General features: G+C 44.6%; 1 long non-coding RNA gene across 1 annotated transcript in view; it reads right to left on the bottom strand.

Moving 5' to 3' along the window:
- The window catches only part of LOC127604921 (uncharacterized), a 48,337-nt gene that overhangs the window by 25,139 nt on the left and 6,402 nt on the right, over positions 1-16,796 (bottom strand). The window lies entirely within an intron of this gene.

Below are 16,796 nucleotides of genomic sequence, written 5' to 3' on the forward strand. Positions count from 1 at the left end.
CCGTCTCTCTTTGCTCTGCCTCTAGCGTGTCTTTGTCGCTAACCGCCACCCGGCATTCTTCTTCCTCCTCTTCTCAATCGCTGTGTGGGCTTCCTGCGTGATTGCAGGCCAGCGGTTGCTTTCACATCGACTTGAGGTCAAGTGAACCATGCGAGAGGTTTTCTTTCCAGGGAGCCAACGCTGGATGTTTGCAAAGAGACAGTTCTTGTACTGTTTACAACACGAGCGGACGCACATTCGTTCCATTTCCCCTCGGAGGATTTTCCCCCAAAACATACAATCTATTACAAGCAATCTTTGATGCAAGACATGCATATGATTCCTTAATCGATGATATTTGCTCAATAAAAATTCATATTAACTCATTTTTTACCAGCTAATTCTGGGCCAAGTCTGAAAAGACGTTTAAAAACGTCTTTGGGAGTGAATGAGTTAACATTGAGCCGCCGTATGTTAACGGGCTACTTTTGCTATCGCGCAAGGTGATTGGACCACACTTTTTGAAACCGTGGGAATGGCTATAATGTCCTCCAATTTTTGGGGGGGGGTGATTTTGTTTGATTTTCTGTCTATTTTTTGTGACGTTATTTTCAGCGTCAGGGTTTATGACATCAGACGACAGGGAAGCACGCGTCATTTTCATGCTAGGCTAGTGACTCAAATGACGCAAAAATAAACAAAAAAAATCCTCCTCCCGAATTGGAAAAATGGTGTCACGCATTTCTTTTTTTTAATTTTTGTTAGCAATAAACAGGTTGGCATTTTGGTTCAAGGGGGAAATGTTTTCTCAGTTCCATTGAAGGGAATTTTATCAACACGTAAAGCTGCTTACTAGCAAGCCGATACATGATGCGCTGTCCACTGTAGTGACCGCTATCCCTCAAAGGGGTTAAATTAAATGAGTGAATGTACTACAGCAGCGGAAAAAAAAAAATCCAAAGAGGCTTCTCAGTTGGCACTTCCTCCCCAAAAGTGTTTTTAAACCATTCCTTGGATCCAGATTCTATATCATCACTCACGTCACGCCGTGCCTGAAATAAATCTGCGAACCACAGTTTCACTTGAGTGCCCACAGCGCGAGAGGCCGCCGCCGCTCACGCGTTGGCTTCAAGTACTTCCTTCAAACAAATCCTCAGACATTTTCATACAAGCTAGTTTGGAAACTGTCTTTTTTTTCCAGCTTTTCTCCTTGTGGTGTTTTTTTTTTGGTTGTTGCTAAAAGCTGTCTGACTTTGTGTCGCCCCAGCCCCCACGGAGCACAACTGGTCTTATTAAAACCCAACGTCGTGTGCTTGCTGTCGCCCTGACATAACATCACACAACCGAGAGCCATCTCCCATCAAAGCTCAGAGCGCTATAAGCCTTCCACTTAGATACCAACCGCAAAGCCCAAACCGTCTAAATATGCTTGCTCCGGGGGGAGGGGGCGGGGGGACTTTGCTGAAATCCGCTGAGAGAGCTTTCGCAGTTCTAACCCTGGCGCTGCTCCCCACTAAGACGACTCCTACTGTCAGATGTCTCTGACACGGACCAAATAAAATTCCCCCACGCCCCCGCCCCCCCCCCCCCTTTTTTTGCATGAGGAAAATTGGCAGGATGCTGCTCACAACAGGGGTTATGCCTTTTTTTTTACCACTACACTAGCATCTGCACGAAATATATGATCCCAATCAGGTTTTTCACCATTCCACCCCCCCCGTGCTTTATACAATCTGGTTTGGCACCCCTCGTTCCCATCTTTTATTTTAAAAGGTAATACATCCTCTCCACTTGAGTCATCAACTTCTACAAGCGATGAATCAAGAAATATGTCAACACCCCCGAAAAAACGGACGAGAACGATAATAAGCGGCGAGCCAAAAGCAATAGCCAAGATTTAATGAGAACACGGTGAGATTATCCTTGGATAACCTCACGTATCGTAGGCGCATACCTTTTTTTTTTTTTTTTTGCCCGGTTATACTCTCACTTTCCACAAAGGAACACCTGCATGGTTAAATTTATTAGCTTTATCAAAAAGATTTTTTTTTTAAAGATAATGCCATTGCCACAGACGTATTAAAGTAGGAGACAGTTAGAGACAGTCAGCAAAACGGTAGATACCATTATGTGCCGCACGGGGCTAATTATTCTACTCCCTTCCCAGACCCCAAAAAAGGTGGAGGTACGTTTCCCAAGCTATAAAAGTCAAGGCTACCTTTTTACATTTAACTGTAGTGCGGTGATGCAGAACTTCCACTGAGTGATGTTTTTTAATATCGGGTCCCTCTCATGTCATTAAATAAAAGCAACAGAAAGGTTAGAAAAAAAAAAAAGCATTTTGCGGTGCAGCTCTTGGCCCGCCGTAAAAGCCCGAAATAAAACGTGACCGTTGAATGAATGCCTCGCGTGGATGCGTTTAGTAAAAACGGAGTGCGCGTAAATGACAGGAAGAAAAGAGGGAGCGTCGTAAAACTTTTTGAACTGTAGCGGCATGTTGAAAAGTCAGATAAACAAAAAAAATAAATAAATCGTATATCAAGTCTCCACTAATAGCCAAGAACAAACAATCGAGGAGCCCATAAAGTATCTGAGCTTTATGAGTCTCACCAAAGGAGAAAAAAACACTTTTTAAATTAGAGGATGTGCTCATGGTAACATTCATGCAGCCATTCTTCCATTTTCTGATTCGCTTATCCTCACACGGGTGTGCTGGAGTCTATCCCAGATGTCTTCGGGATAGATTGACACCCTGAACTGGTCGCCAGCCAATCGCAAGGGCACATATCGACAAACAACCTTCCGCACTCACAATCACACCCGGGATCAATTTTTTTTCCGTTAACCTGCTACGCGTGTTTTGGGAATGTGGGAAGAAATCGGAATACCCGGAGAAAACCCACTCAGGCACTGGGAGAACAGGCAAACTTCACACATTCATATTGATTGCATTCTCCCCCTACCCCCCCCTCTTTTCTCAGGAATCTGATGCCCCGGACACTAGATGGTCAGATCACCATGGAGAAGACACCCAGTTATTTCATCACAAAGGAAGCCCCTCGCCGTGTTTTTGCCATGAGTCGCCACACCAAGCTGATCGTGGTGGTGCGGGACCCCGTGACCCGCGCCGTTTCCGACTACACGCAGACCGTGTCCAAGTCACCGGGCCTCCCGTCCTTCAAGAACTTGGCCTTCCGCAACGCCACCACGGGCCTCATCGACACGTCTTGGAGCGCGGTGCGGATCGGGATCTACGCCAAGCACCTGGAGAACTGGCTGCGCTACTTCCCGCTTTCCAGCTTCCTGTTCGTCAGCGGCGAGCGCCTGGTGACGGACCCCGCGGGAGAGATGGGTCGCGTCCAGGATTTCCTGGGACTGAAACGCGTGGTGACAGACAAGCACTTTTACTTCAACCAGACCAAAGGCTTCCCGTGCCTGAAGAAGCCGGAGGGGAGCAGCAGGCCGCGCTGCCTGGGGAAGTCAAAGGGCAGGCCCCACCCGCAGATCCCCTCGGATGTCCTGCTTCGGCTCAGAGACTTTTACAGACCTTTTAACCTCAAATTCTATCAAATGACGGGTCACAACTTTGGCTGGGATGACACAGCTTGACACCAAAGCGTTTTAAAGTTGATCGGAGACATTCACCAAAGTTGAGATCGTGCAAAACAGGCCTTGCGATCGTTTCGGGATGCAACAATCATGCGAAATAAACGTCGCTTTTTTTTTTTTTTTTTTTTTTTTTTTGTAATCGGTGTTTTTGAGTTTCGATCAAGTGCCATGGCGTGTGTCAGAAAAATTCCAGGACAGGTATCACAAATTTAAAATTTCAAGTTTAAACTGCAGAAGGAGGCGTTTTTCCTTTCAACGTGCGCCATACAATCAACCAGAAAATCTGCAAAGAGATCCTGCCCCCCCTGCGGATACTTCACCAACGTACCTGCCCGTGATACCCTGAACATCTGACAGTTCCTGACCCGAGCAGAACATCTGACCTGCCCCCCTGTTTGTTTGTTTTTTGGTTGTTCACTGTTCACTGCAGATGGATGAAAACTTGTAGTCGGGATTTGAAATAAATCTGACATCACCCACATCAGTCCTGGAAATTTTCTGACAGGCCTCATAAGAGGAAATTTATATTTCCTTCCCGTGCAAATCTATTCCCTGGACTGTCCTTTCAATTTCCAAAATGAAAGCACGGGAAGATGTGGTGGAAAGAGGAGCAAAAAGCGAGCGCTTTGCTACGTGTTGTTCATGTTGCAGGAGTCTCTTCTAGTATCAAACTTTTCACGCGGAGCCTCCACAAATGGTACTCGCATTCAGCTGTGCGGCCTATTTCAGAGATCCTAATTTATAAGATGACAAGATATTCTTGAAATGTTTTTTTTTTCCTCAGACTTTTGTATTTGGAACTGAAATCCTGACTAAAACGTTTACTCTTCAATGTAGTTTTTTTTTGTGTGTGTGTGTTTGATTCAACCCGACGACGGCAACTAAAATTAGACAAAGTTTTACTTTCGAGTTTGATTTACTTTGCAATGAAAATATTGCATTTGTCTACATAAATGAGAGGTTGATAGCTCGCAGAAGTGTCCAGGTTGGGAGGGGGGTCTTTCTGATGTCTCAGCAATCAATTCAGCCAGCTGATTGGGGAACCTTTTTTTTGGGGGGTGGGGGGACTTTGACATATTTCGACCCTCTCCCCCTTTCCCTTGACCTGTTGACCTGTGAGCGTGCTCATCATAAACTGCAGACCGATACCCGCAGACCGGTTAATGGAGTCGCGTGGCGTGAGCCGCGCGCACACACACACACACACACACACACACACACACACGCACACACACACACACACACACACACACACACACAAATGTGATGTTTATCCTCCCAAACAAATAGGCAACCCTCCCCACTTGACGCATTCAAATTGCATTCTCAGGCGAGTCGGGACCCTTCGCGGCAGGGAGACGGCGAGGATCAATACGTGGCCGTTTTGTTGATAGCCGGCGGGGTTGTGCTTATATGTACCATGTCTCATTGTCACTATGATTTGGCGCAAGGGTCAAGCAGAGGTCACCGTTAAATTTTTGGGGAAATATTCTTCAACACGGAAAATATATTTTCTGGCCTAGCGCGAGTATAGCGTAAAGTGCAGTTTGACGGCGTGCATGGCTGGAGTTTTCGTAGATTCCGGCGCATGCACTCGAACCGTCTCATTTAAGGATAAACCTCTGAAAAGCTGAATTTTTGGGGGGGCGGGGGGGAAGCTACAGATTGAAACAATTCTCTCATCATTCTAGGTTTGCTGGCAAACACGCATGACAACGGGGATCTGCGTTGTCGAGATGGTTAATGGAAGGGCTTGAGTCACCGGTCCGAACGCTCATTCGAAAGGCAACGCATAGCTTCCAACTGAGCTCACAAGTGGAAAAGGAATCAAAGTTAAAAAAAATACATCTATAATCCCCTTGATCCCGCTGCCGTCTATTCATTACAACTTCCTGAATGGCTCGCAAATTACATGGCACGTGATGGCTTTAATTACGCGTCCAGCTCCACTTGAACCGGCCCGATTTTCATTGGTTTCAAAGTCAAACCGGTTTACTTTGCGCGATTGCACCCAAAAATCCCGCCTGCGAAGGGTCGAAGATTTTGCACCCGCGTTTCCTCCCAACCTGGCAGATCAAGGCGACGCCGGCGATTCATATGATACAATAATTACTGGGAACGCATCCAAATCCTTGTGTATTCTATTTTCCATTTGAGCGCTCTCCTGCTGACAGCTTGTTAAATGAACGCAGCCCTCTCGTTGATTACAGCGTGCGCCCAGCGCCAGTTCGAGCGAGGATTCCTGTTGATTCGGCTCCGACGCCTTTGGTGGTTCGCTTAATTTACATTTCACTGGAAAAGGGAGGGAGGGAAAAGGAAAGCCAGTTTGAAGAATAGGTTCAATATGTTATTGACGTTTGGAAATGGGTTGTCAACTCAGATGTTTAAAAAAAAAAAAAAAGGGCTGGGTCGGCTGAGGAGTAAAGGGTGCAAGGACGAAAACTTACCCTCAGGGAGGATCATTAAAATCTAATGAAGCTGACCTCTCCGGTGGATATCTTTGGGTGAACTTTGACCCCGGAAAAGTGCATGGCAAGTGCATCGCAAGTTCTTGGACAGGGTGGGAGTGCTATATTGAGGGAAGTCGGGCGCTTGGTATTGTTCAATTTGAAGGATTGGATTTGAATGGAAAAAAAAAAATTACAGAAGGTAATACACAAACGGAAGGTTTCAGTCAAGCCGTTTGTTCGAGACGGGAAGAGAACTACTGCCACTCCAAAATATATATATCGTGTTCCATCAAAAACACTTCAATAGAAATATTATACTGCGTAATAGCAAGAAAACTAAATTTACCGAACCACATTTTCTTGGCGATGTCATTCGAGTTACGATTAAGAAAAGACGTTCGACGTGAACTTAAAAAAAAAAATTGTCCGCTTAACTCAGTGAAAGTGCGGTTGGAGTTCTCTCGAGTGGTATGGAGGGGGGGGGGGGGTCGTTAAATTAAATACAATTTTTTAAAAATGGCATTTTAATAACTTTTTTTCCTTTATCCGACTGTGCTCGTGTATTTCAGCGCTTCTCAAATATTGTCACCCTGGTTTGTCTTTCAAGCTGATTTTCAAAACAGCACTCCCCCCCACGTCACCCCAAAGGTCACCTCACATCCTTTCTATTAAGTCTTTAAAAGGGAGCGCGACACAAACACAGATAAAGACGCTTCCTTTCTGCGTCCTAATTGTTTGCTTCCCTTGCACTTCCCATTCTTTGTTTAGTTTTTTTCCCCCCTCTGAGCAGAAGGGAAATTAGATGCCACACTCTACATAACAGATGTCAGGAGAGTCGTGTCGCCTCTCCTCTGCCTGCCCGTCCCTCTCCGAGGACTCGCTTAGATGGGATGAAGTTTCTGAGAAACTCCTCAGGGACGTGATCGGCTTTCGGAATTTAGCAAAACGACGAGGAGAGGGAAGGCAAATCTCCTTAACTCATTCACTCCCAAAGACGTTTTTAAACGTCTTTTCAGACTTGGTCTAGAATTACTGAATGAGTTAATCTTGGTCATCTCTCTCCTGGTCAGAAACACCCATCCAGGTGATGCAAAACTTTGCGAAAAGCAAAGATGGTGCGTTTGCCTTTCTCGGATTAACCAGCCTGCAATTTGATGCCGAGTTAACAACATTAACCCCATAAAATGCGACACAATGTTATCTTAAAGAGCATTTAACCATTTCATGGACCGTGGTCACTACAATGGATGGCTTATCATGTTATCTTGTTGTATGTCATTATTTGTGCATGGAAGGGTTGAATGATTATGAAGAAAATTATTATTATTGGTGCCATCATTATTAATGCTGAAATCTTTTTCCTTTTTTTTCAAAAGCAATCAGTCATGCTTTGCAGAGCACATTTTATCTTGAAATGCAACACAAAGGACTTGGTAATAGTGAATTACTACTCTGAGCCCCACCCCCCACCCCAACAAAAGTTATAGTGAGTGTTGACTTCTGGTGACTCACATGTCCTCCCTGACTTTCAGTAGTTCAGTCTGAGCAAATATTATCCGTCAGCATGAGAAAATATCATAGAGCTTTATTATCTTCGGCAGTGACCCCCCCCCCCCCCAACCCCCTCCCCCAGTATATTGGACAATGTCCTCCCTTCCTGCGTACTGCTGGAAGCACGGCTACACTTAATTCCCCTCATTGGAGCCGGAGATAGGAACAATATCCCCCCCCCCCCCCCTTTAGGAACGGGACGCTTTATTGAGAGGCTGCAAACAGGTCAGAGATTTACAGTTTTCATCGCGGGCGCGGAGCAAACCGAGATTTACAGTCTCCGACAAAGACGGGAGCGCATACAAGTGAGTGGATGGTGAAAGGTCAAAGACAAGAGTGTGATGAATAACAACCTAAACAGGAGATTGACAGCAATTCTATTCAATTTAAGGGGGGGGGCGGGGGCAGAAAGAAGCGGGAAGTAATCCAGGCGTCCAGGTCAGACCTGAATATCAGAGGGGAGACAAGAGACAAGACATTCCCCAAGAAAAATAGAAATTGCTGGCCACACACATTTTCCATCTTTCTTTTCCTTTCGCTCCGTGACAGGAAACACATGGGTTGAAATAGAAGATCCCGATACTAACTACAAACAGATGTGGTCATCGTGCGTGTCTCGGAACAACGGTTTACAGAAAGAAAAAAAAAAATCACACATGAGATGAATTCGCTGACAATGTTGTCATAATTACTGCTCATCTGCCACAATGATGAGATTGTTTTTCAAACCGTAATGAGTCCCTACTTATTCTCTCCCCCCCCCCCCCCCCCCCCAACTCTGCCTGTTGCTCTCAGGTAGACTGATGCTCACTATGAGCGGAACCGGCAAACCACAATGAAGAAAAGCTGCAAATCAATTTTGTACCCTGCCGTAAACAAATATTGCGTCGGTATCTGGGACGACTTTTTTTTTTTTTTTTTTTTTTTTACAATCCCGATGACAGACTTGTCATTTATTTGTCTTTTATTGATACTTTCACAACAAGTGTCCCAGTATGACCTCAGCCGAGCGGCCCCGCGGCACCGAAGCGAGAAGATTTGGTTTGTGTGCAGGCACCAAAAAAATAAAATGAATTTTTTTTTTTTTAAATATGACTGATTTTAAACTTTGTCAAATCGTATGAAAACGACACCGTTTAACCCTTTCATGCCCAAATAATGATAACGTGAGAACCCGATGAGCCGTCCACTGCAGCGATCGGTGTCCCCGAAAGGGTTCATGCTTTCAATACCCATCAAGAAGGAATCTTTTTTTTTTTTAAATCAAGTTTCTCTTCTCGTCTTGTTCCAGTTCCCCACATTACAACCCCAACAGAATTGCCCGACCCTGAACTGAAAGATACTCGCCTACTCCAGCCCCAAAAGCCTTGATTGCAACGCTCGCAGACAACCAAACTACATCCTTCCCATCAGGCGATGCTGCGGTGAAATGTTCACCACACTTATCGTGCGCAAGGCCGTGGAAAAGTGGAGCTCTTGCGAGACAAATTTGCTCAAAGTTCAAATGAGTAAATCAGATGATGGGGGGGGGGGGGGGGGGGGGGGATATACAGGAAGAGTCCGTCGTTGATTTAGTGTTTCCAGACGTGAATCAAGGGAGATTTTCTTTTAACATACTTTGAAAAACAAGATGGTCTGTTTCTCCCCTGAGGGGAGATGAGTGTCTATTTTGAAAGACCCTATGGGATGAATTTGAGCCAGGGCCCCCCTTTTTGACCCCTCAACTATCTCAGGAACAAACGTGAAAAGATGACGGCGTGAAACTCCGCTCCTCTCTCGCGCTGCTGTTTGATCATTGGTTGATTTGTTAGTTGGCAAGCCCAAAAACACATAATGGATTTGACTGATTTTATGGAGGGATTTGCTGAGGAACAACCAATTGGAGCCTATCTCAATTGGTTGGGGAAGGGGTGGGGTGGGCAGTATACTCTGGATTGATTGAAAAAAAAATGTAGCAAGCAAGAGTAGCATTCTGTCGACAAAACGGACCAAAACAAATGGAGTTGGCGACACTTTGCCACACACCAGGCAAGTTAGCCCCGCCCATTGCGACACTGCGACACTGTATCAGGTTTTGAGGCTCCACATCTGCTGTGTCCATCATGCACGTAAGGATTTATGATTATAAATATTCCGGGTGTTTAACACGATAGCGATAGTGGCCGAGCAAGACTTGGGAAGAAAAAAAAAATCACTCTTCACCCTTTCGTGCACGTTGTAACCTGATGACATGGTAAGATGTCCACTGTAGTGACCCGCTGTCTCTGAAAGGGTTCATTTAATTATCTTTTGGCTGCTTGAGTCACAAAACCTTTTTTTTTTCCTTGCCCCAAATAAAAAATGCTACCGTCCTGTTGCCATTTGTCACGAATAACAGACGAACAAACTCAAATAAAATGCTAACTGCCAATCCGGAAATGTGATTTAAATGCGCTAACTGTAAATAATCAGCTCCTGAATATAATCTCCTACTAAAAAAATGCGATTTACACCTATTTGTAATTTCTCACCATCCACTCGTGTAGCTGTCAGCGCCGATAGGTGTAATCAATGAAATTTACAACACACTCCGGAGAAAAGTATTGAACGTGTATTAGAACTGAAATGTGGATCAATGCATGGCCCGCATCATAAACACTCAGGCGACCCCACTCGAATGAGCACACCATCCCCAATCAGGTAATAGAGCACATCGTAATCGGCGCATGAGCGGCAGCTGAAGAACTGATCAATAGGCGGCTAAAGGAACAGGTAATATGATATTGATGGAAGCGCAATTATGGGAAGCAGATGGATGTGATTTTGGTGTCGTTGGGCCGCCGGCAGCCATGCGTGCACCTGTAATTCATGAGTTACTACACTTTTTTTTTTTTTGGACAACATAAATGTATCCTTGCCTGCTTTGGCAATTTTTATTATATTTTTTAACAAGCGCTTCACAGCCTTAATATTGATCTACCCGGCATTCTTGAGGCCTGTGGGAAATCAATTACACGGTGACTACCGTAGGTTAATATCAGCATTAGAGTGGCATTGACTTACAGATAGGCACGGCTGAGAAATTAAAAAAAAAAAAGCAGCAGTAGTAAGTTTCCTTTTCCAGTCCTTCTCCTGGTAATCCTTCCTAAAAAGCTGGCCAGATTGAAGGAACAGAAGTCCAACTCTGGTGGTCCGGGTAATGACATCACAGACGGCAAAGGGGGGAAAACGACTACGGGTCAAAATAAAACGCCCGACAGAAAGAGAAGAAGGAGGCAAATCCTCCAATCCAAACACTGCAGATGTCTGCAGGTTGAATGGCGGACCGACGAATGAAAACGGAAAGCTTTTTTTGTTGTTGTTGGTGCGGTCGCAAACAATTCATCGAAAAGGCGGCAAAGATAAGTCGAAAACGCGCGTTTAAATTCTCCGCTTCAGACCGACGACAAGCCAAGTAGAAATCTGCCGCCACCACAGACGTTAAGTAATCACAAGCAGGAGCTGAAACGCTGACACGTCCTGATAGTGCCATTTGGATTTCCCTCCACGCCGGAGGTCGGAACCAACCTGCGCTCTTGCGGCTGATCTAACAGACGTGTCCCCGCATGGAGAGACGAGGTTTCCCCATCGGCGTGTGCCCCACCCAGCAACAACAACAACAATATTGTTTTTTTTTTCTTATACAGTTGTGTGTTGAGCTACGACTTTAATTTCTTTTTTGGGCCATACTCATAACTCAAAACATGCGTATCTCAAATAATTGCTTCCATATAAATTGAATGGTGTTGCCATGAATTGGCTCCAGCTATGAATTTTTATTTTTTGCAGGAAAATATAACTTGTATAAATTGCACTTTACAAAAAAAAAGTCAGAAAATTGTATGAAACGCAAATATACGATTTGTATCACAAACAATTTATTGCGGCTCCCTCGAGTGTGAGTGGCTTGGTTACAGGAGGGCAGTATAATAATGACAGGATATTGAAACAAAGAAGACTTTCACAACTATCGGAACTATCAGTGACTCAGAAAGCTGCAGTATAGCTTAACGAATTTCAAATACAGTATATGCCTCTGACTATTGATATATTGTCCGTCTATATGTGTTACTGCACCATTTGTGTTCAAGGGTCTGTTGCTCTAAACACTGTACGGCCAATGCAATTCGTTCGCTTTACTATGACATTTTACTTTGTTTGTTGGCATTATGCTAGCAGTGTGAGACAAAGTTATGTTTTTTTTTAATGTTTTTAAACACGCAATGTGGAATTATCTTTATTCCTCACAATTATCGTCTCTTTCTCCCTCTGTCTGTCTGTCAAATGTCCCCAGGCAGTCTCCATAAATCTTCCTTCCATTTTAATCAAGACTCAAATCAACATTTATGGTTGAACTGCTTTTGATGGTCCTTTATCTCCGGCGGAGCAAGTCAACGTGCCCCCCCCCCTCCCGTGCCCACCCCTGACATCTCTCTGTGTGTTCCCTCGGCGTACCGCAGCATGGAAGCCCACAGGGGGACTTGACTGGTTAATCCTGGGGAAGGCTGGCACCCACCTACATTCCTCTCGCCGTCATCCTTCCCAGTCTGCGTAGCAAGTTGCCAAGGCCACGCTAATGCGTTGCAGTACACGATGGCGCAGACTGGGAGAGGGCCATAATTCCTTCCATTCCTCTTTATTAAACTCATAGCCGCATTGTTATTAGCGTGCGCTTGCCTGATGCCTTCCATATGGGATGTTACTAGCATCCTGAGGAAAGGTTTTTGCAATTTTCTTTTTGTTTCTTTTGCTTCCGATGTCATCGTTTGCTTTGAGGAAGGCCAACTGTTGTCGAGTTCAAAACAAAACGTCTCCTTTCGACAGGCTTTAGCCCTCATGATAAATCATCCACTCATCAGGGCCATTTCTGCAACGAAATTGTTTTGGTTTTTTTCGCCCTTGCCTCTCACACTTTGAATCAGCCATTGTAAATACATTCTAAGCTCCCATTTTGGAGTTCCCAGCCCATGACTTGGTAGCTAGGCTGGGTGAAGATTCGGCAAGGTCAAGTGACAGGCTGCCGTGTAGTATTCGCTCAGATTTGCTCAAAGTATTTTCGTTAGCTTCTGATTAAATAAACGCAGCCACGAGTCAGGGGTTTGTGATGAAGTGCCGCCTTCCTGAGAGAAAATACAATCAAAATGTTTTTGTTAAAATGGTGTTTATTGTGGCGGCCCGGTAGTCCAGTGGTTAGCACGTCGGCTTCACAGTGCAGAGGTACCGGGTTCGATTCCAGCTCCGGCCTCCCTGTGTGGAGTTTGCATGTTCTCCCCGGGCTTGCGTGGGTTTTCTCCGGGTGCTCCGGTTTCCTCCCACATTCCAAAAACATGTGTGGCAGGCTGATTGAACACTCTAAATTGTCCCTAGGTGTGAGTGTGAGTGCGAGTGGTTGTTCGTTTCTGTGTGCCCTGCGATTGGCTGGCAACCGATTCAGGGTGTCCCCCGCCTACTGCCCGAAGACAGTTGGGATAGGCTCCAGCACCCCCCGCGACCCTAGTGAGGATCAAGCGGCTCGGAAGATGAATGAATGAATGAATGAATGGTGTTTATTGTGCAAAAATAGACGATATTAGCTACACCGAGTAGAGCGGCACATATGATGTTTCATTCCGCAGTGATAAAAGTGTGACAGCAACAAATGGGAGATAAATCATGCAACTATATCTTTGTTATTACTGTATTAGCTACATGCTTTTAAAAAATAGAATAATCCTAATTAAATTTCATGCATCCAACATTCAATTATTCACCAGGATGGAAAGCGTGTCTTTTGGCTTTTATTGGGACCGTTGAGAACGTCGGCACTTGATGAACTCATTTTAAAAATAATTCATAAATACCACTCGGTGGTGAAAAGTTTGTGCCAGTGTCTTTGAGAGACAATGCATCATTGTTTTGAGGGGCATATGCGCCCACGAAACGAAGGCGTCTGCTTAATGTTTTACTTAATTAAAGAAATGTGTTCGCTCCCCTTCACATCCTTAGAATGGAATACTTTCAAATTCCGGAAAAAAAAAAATGTCAGTCGGGGTCAAATGTGCCGTTCGATATTTCTGTCATGGGCTGTCGGAAGGCGGAGGGGCGGGGGGGGGGGGGGGGGGGGCTTAAGGGAGGATGTAAAGATTGGAGTCGGTGTAGACAGTTTGATGGGCCGACTTTCCTTAAGTATGCACCACTGGGATTCGACGGGGTAAAGATGATGAATGGGTGAAGTTTTCTCTTGGCATCGACGCATTTGCATTGGCAGTATGTCGAGCCTGATTTTCGTCCAAGAGAATGAAAATAGCGAGCGCCAGTGATTCACCTCCGAGCAGAATCCGATTCCGTCTGTTGCGGTGTCATTCGACTAAGTACATTTACTCAACAAACTGATTTTCGAAATTGGGTGGATGTTTACATTCCGTGTCACCGTCTGGATTGATTCGAGCAAAGCAAACACTTTTCCTTACTTGAACAATTTTGGTGACTTTAAATTACTGTAAGTGTTTTGGATTGTGGTAATCTGTTCATTGGCAAGAGCCGGTTCCACCCAGAGGAAATCGATGGAGGCAAACAAAAGGTCCCATTCAGCCCGATGGGTTGGAGCCCAGAAAGTGATGCCGCCATCTACTAGCAAGACTGTTAAACGACTGTACATGAACCCTTTCGGCTACAGCAGTGACTACGGTGGACAGCTTATCATGTCATCAGGTTACAGGGTGCGCGAAAAAAGTTAAACAAATAATAAAAATGCCGATTGATTAAAATACTGTCGCTACAATTTCACCGTGTCTGTTTACAAAATAAACCCAAATGGTCGACTATGAAAAAAAATACAAGAAGCTTCGCTAATAGGGAAGGCAAATACATATTGCGCAACTGTGCAAAGCTATGAAACCTGCAAATAATAGGCGCTCGCAATTCATTTCATCATGGGTGGCGGCGAGCGCTTCAAAAGACAGCGAGTGAGTCATAAAATTGCATGAAATATAATAACAGATGGATCATTTTATCTTGGTCGGTCGTAAATTTTGATTCCTGTGACTACAACCATAATAGCGTTGCACTGTCATCATGAGTCAGTTAAATAATGGTATTATTTCCAGACACCCACATTGCCCAGAAGAACGAGTCTTTCGGATGTTCCGGCACAAAATGTTCAGTTGCAACATTTTAACCATTACTAGTAGGAACACTGTGCTGTACTGATGTTTCTGTTTATATCCAAGCTACCACGTTCTTCCTTAGAGCTCGAACACATCAAGTCACTTGTATGATGTTGAAACGTTTGCGTATACTCAGTATATTCTGAAAATTCTCCACGCAGGTTCGAAAGAGATTTGTGAAGCAATGCCACATACTCTGCGTCGCTCCGAGGCATGCCAAAAATGCAAAGGAGAGGCCGTAATTGGGGAAGGTAGACACGCAAGGAGATGGTGAACATGTCTGGGCCGCATGCTTGGATAATGAATCCCTATTATTGTATTAGCAAGCTTAATGCTGACACATAATGGGAAATGTCATAGACGGACAAACAAACTGCGCATCAATGTCACAGTTTTTTTAAATCGTCAAAAATTTACATTTTGACATGAATGATAACACGTGATTTCAGAGCATACAACAATTCTACTCACGTATATATTCTTTATCCTCTGCAGAAAATAATCGATATTACTGTCATTAAGTGCTATTTCTCTTATTAAAACAGAACAACGTTTCTTGTTTGTCATTTTTGGGCAGCTGGAACAGATTCACGGTATTTCAATTCATTTCAATGAGCGAAGGCGATTTGAGATGCAAATATTTTGAGTTACAAGCGTAGTCACGGAATAACTTTAAGTCAGAGCTGTATGTTGAAGTGATGGCAGGAACTTCTTTAGTCGGACCCTAGCCTTGTCTAATAGACAAAAAGTGTGTTGTATTTATCATCAGCATTTTCGTGATTCATTGCAGGGCCTGCTCACTCTGCCACTGAGACTGTCACGGATTCGTTTACGTGGTGTCAGAAAAGTGAAGCAACCGCGTTTATTTCCACAATCTGCACCATGTTCAAACGTTTCCTTATTTTTCCCTCTCTCACACCTACAAAACATGACAACTGTAAATTTCTAATGCCCCCCCAACCCCTCCTCCTCCCGCGTCTCTTTAAAAATGATATATGGCAATAGGTTTTATTTTCCCTTTTCATTCTGCTTTTCAACAGCTCATGATTAGCATCATTGAACCTTTCCTTTACAGCCACATATATAATGCTGTCTTCCCAGGGTGAGCGGGCAAGCCGTATGGTTCCACCAGGCAGACCAGGAAGTGTGCATTCACTAGCTTCGAACGGGCCCTGCGGTGCAGCAGCAACCGTCCGTCACACAGGTGGCAGGGAAATTATAGTGTCCACATACATTACTCGTATTTTGGAAGGCAATAAAGTCTGCTGATGCTGATGCCAACAACTGCAAAACCTATACTTGGACGTAAAAGTCTCGGCTAAGGTTTTACCAGCCTATATGTTTAATGATTTGAAGTAATGTGGATCTTATTGGAGCTGCTGCAGTGAAATGGTCTTTTTCTTAATAATAGGACTATTGTCATGGGTGCGTGTGAACTAAAGCCGCTGGTTAAATACTTCAACCTGTCTCTGGTTTTTGTAAAAAAAAAAAAAAAAAGAAAGAAAGAACAGCACTGAAAAACTGCTTTGCAATAAACCACATCGCATGCCGACTTAGTGTAAACACAAGACTAAGACTTCCTGGTTGCAAATGGTCTACGAGAGGAAAAACTGCGCTTCGACAAAGACGCAAAGCAGCGGAAGGACTAACAAATGTGCCGCAGCTCCGAAAAGACTCGAGCTCGGCCACGAGCTGCCATTCTGCTGGCATGCCTCTGAGCAGTCACTGGTGTCTGTACTTCATCCTCGCCGCTCACGTGTACGCGGACGGGGGTTGCACGGTTGGACGGCAAATCTCCCATCTGGTGCCATTGTGGACAGTTAGATGCTAAATAAAAAGCGCGGTGGCCGAAGGCTTCAGATCAGACAAATCTGCAATGCTAATTTGAGGCGAGACGAAAACGTGAAGCGCTGTACTTAGAAATTCACACGGCCACAATGGCTCCTGTGTTACATAAGCTTAAATCACATGTTGTCTTTTTTTTTTTTGAGTACTTTCACAACAGGGCCATACCTGTAATAGCTAAAATGCTGTCACCCTTTCA

The sequence above is a fragment of the Hippocampus zosterae genome, chromosome 7 (genome assembly GCF_025434085.1).
Source record: "Hippocampus zosterae strain Florida chromosome 7, ASM2543408v3, whole genome shotgun sequence".
Taxonomy (NCBI): Eukaryota; Metazoa; Chordata; class Actinopteri; order Syngnathiformes; family Syngnathidae; genus Hippocampus; species Hippocampus zosterae.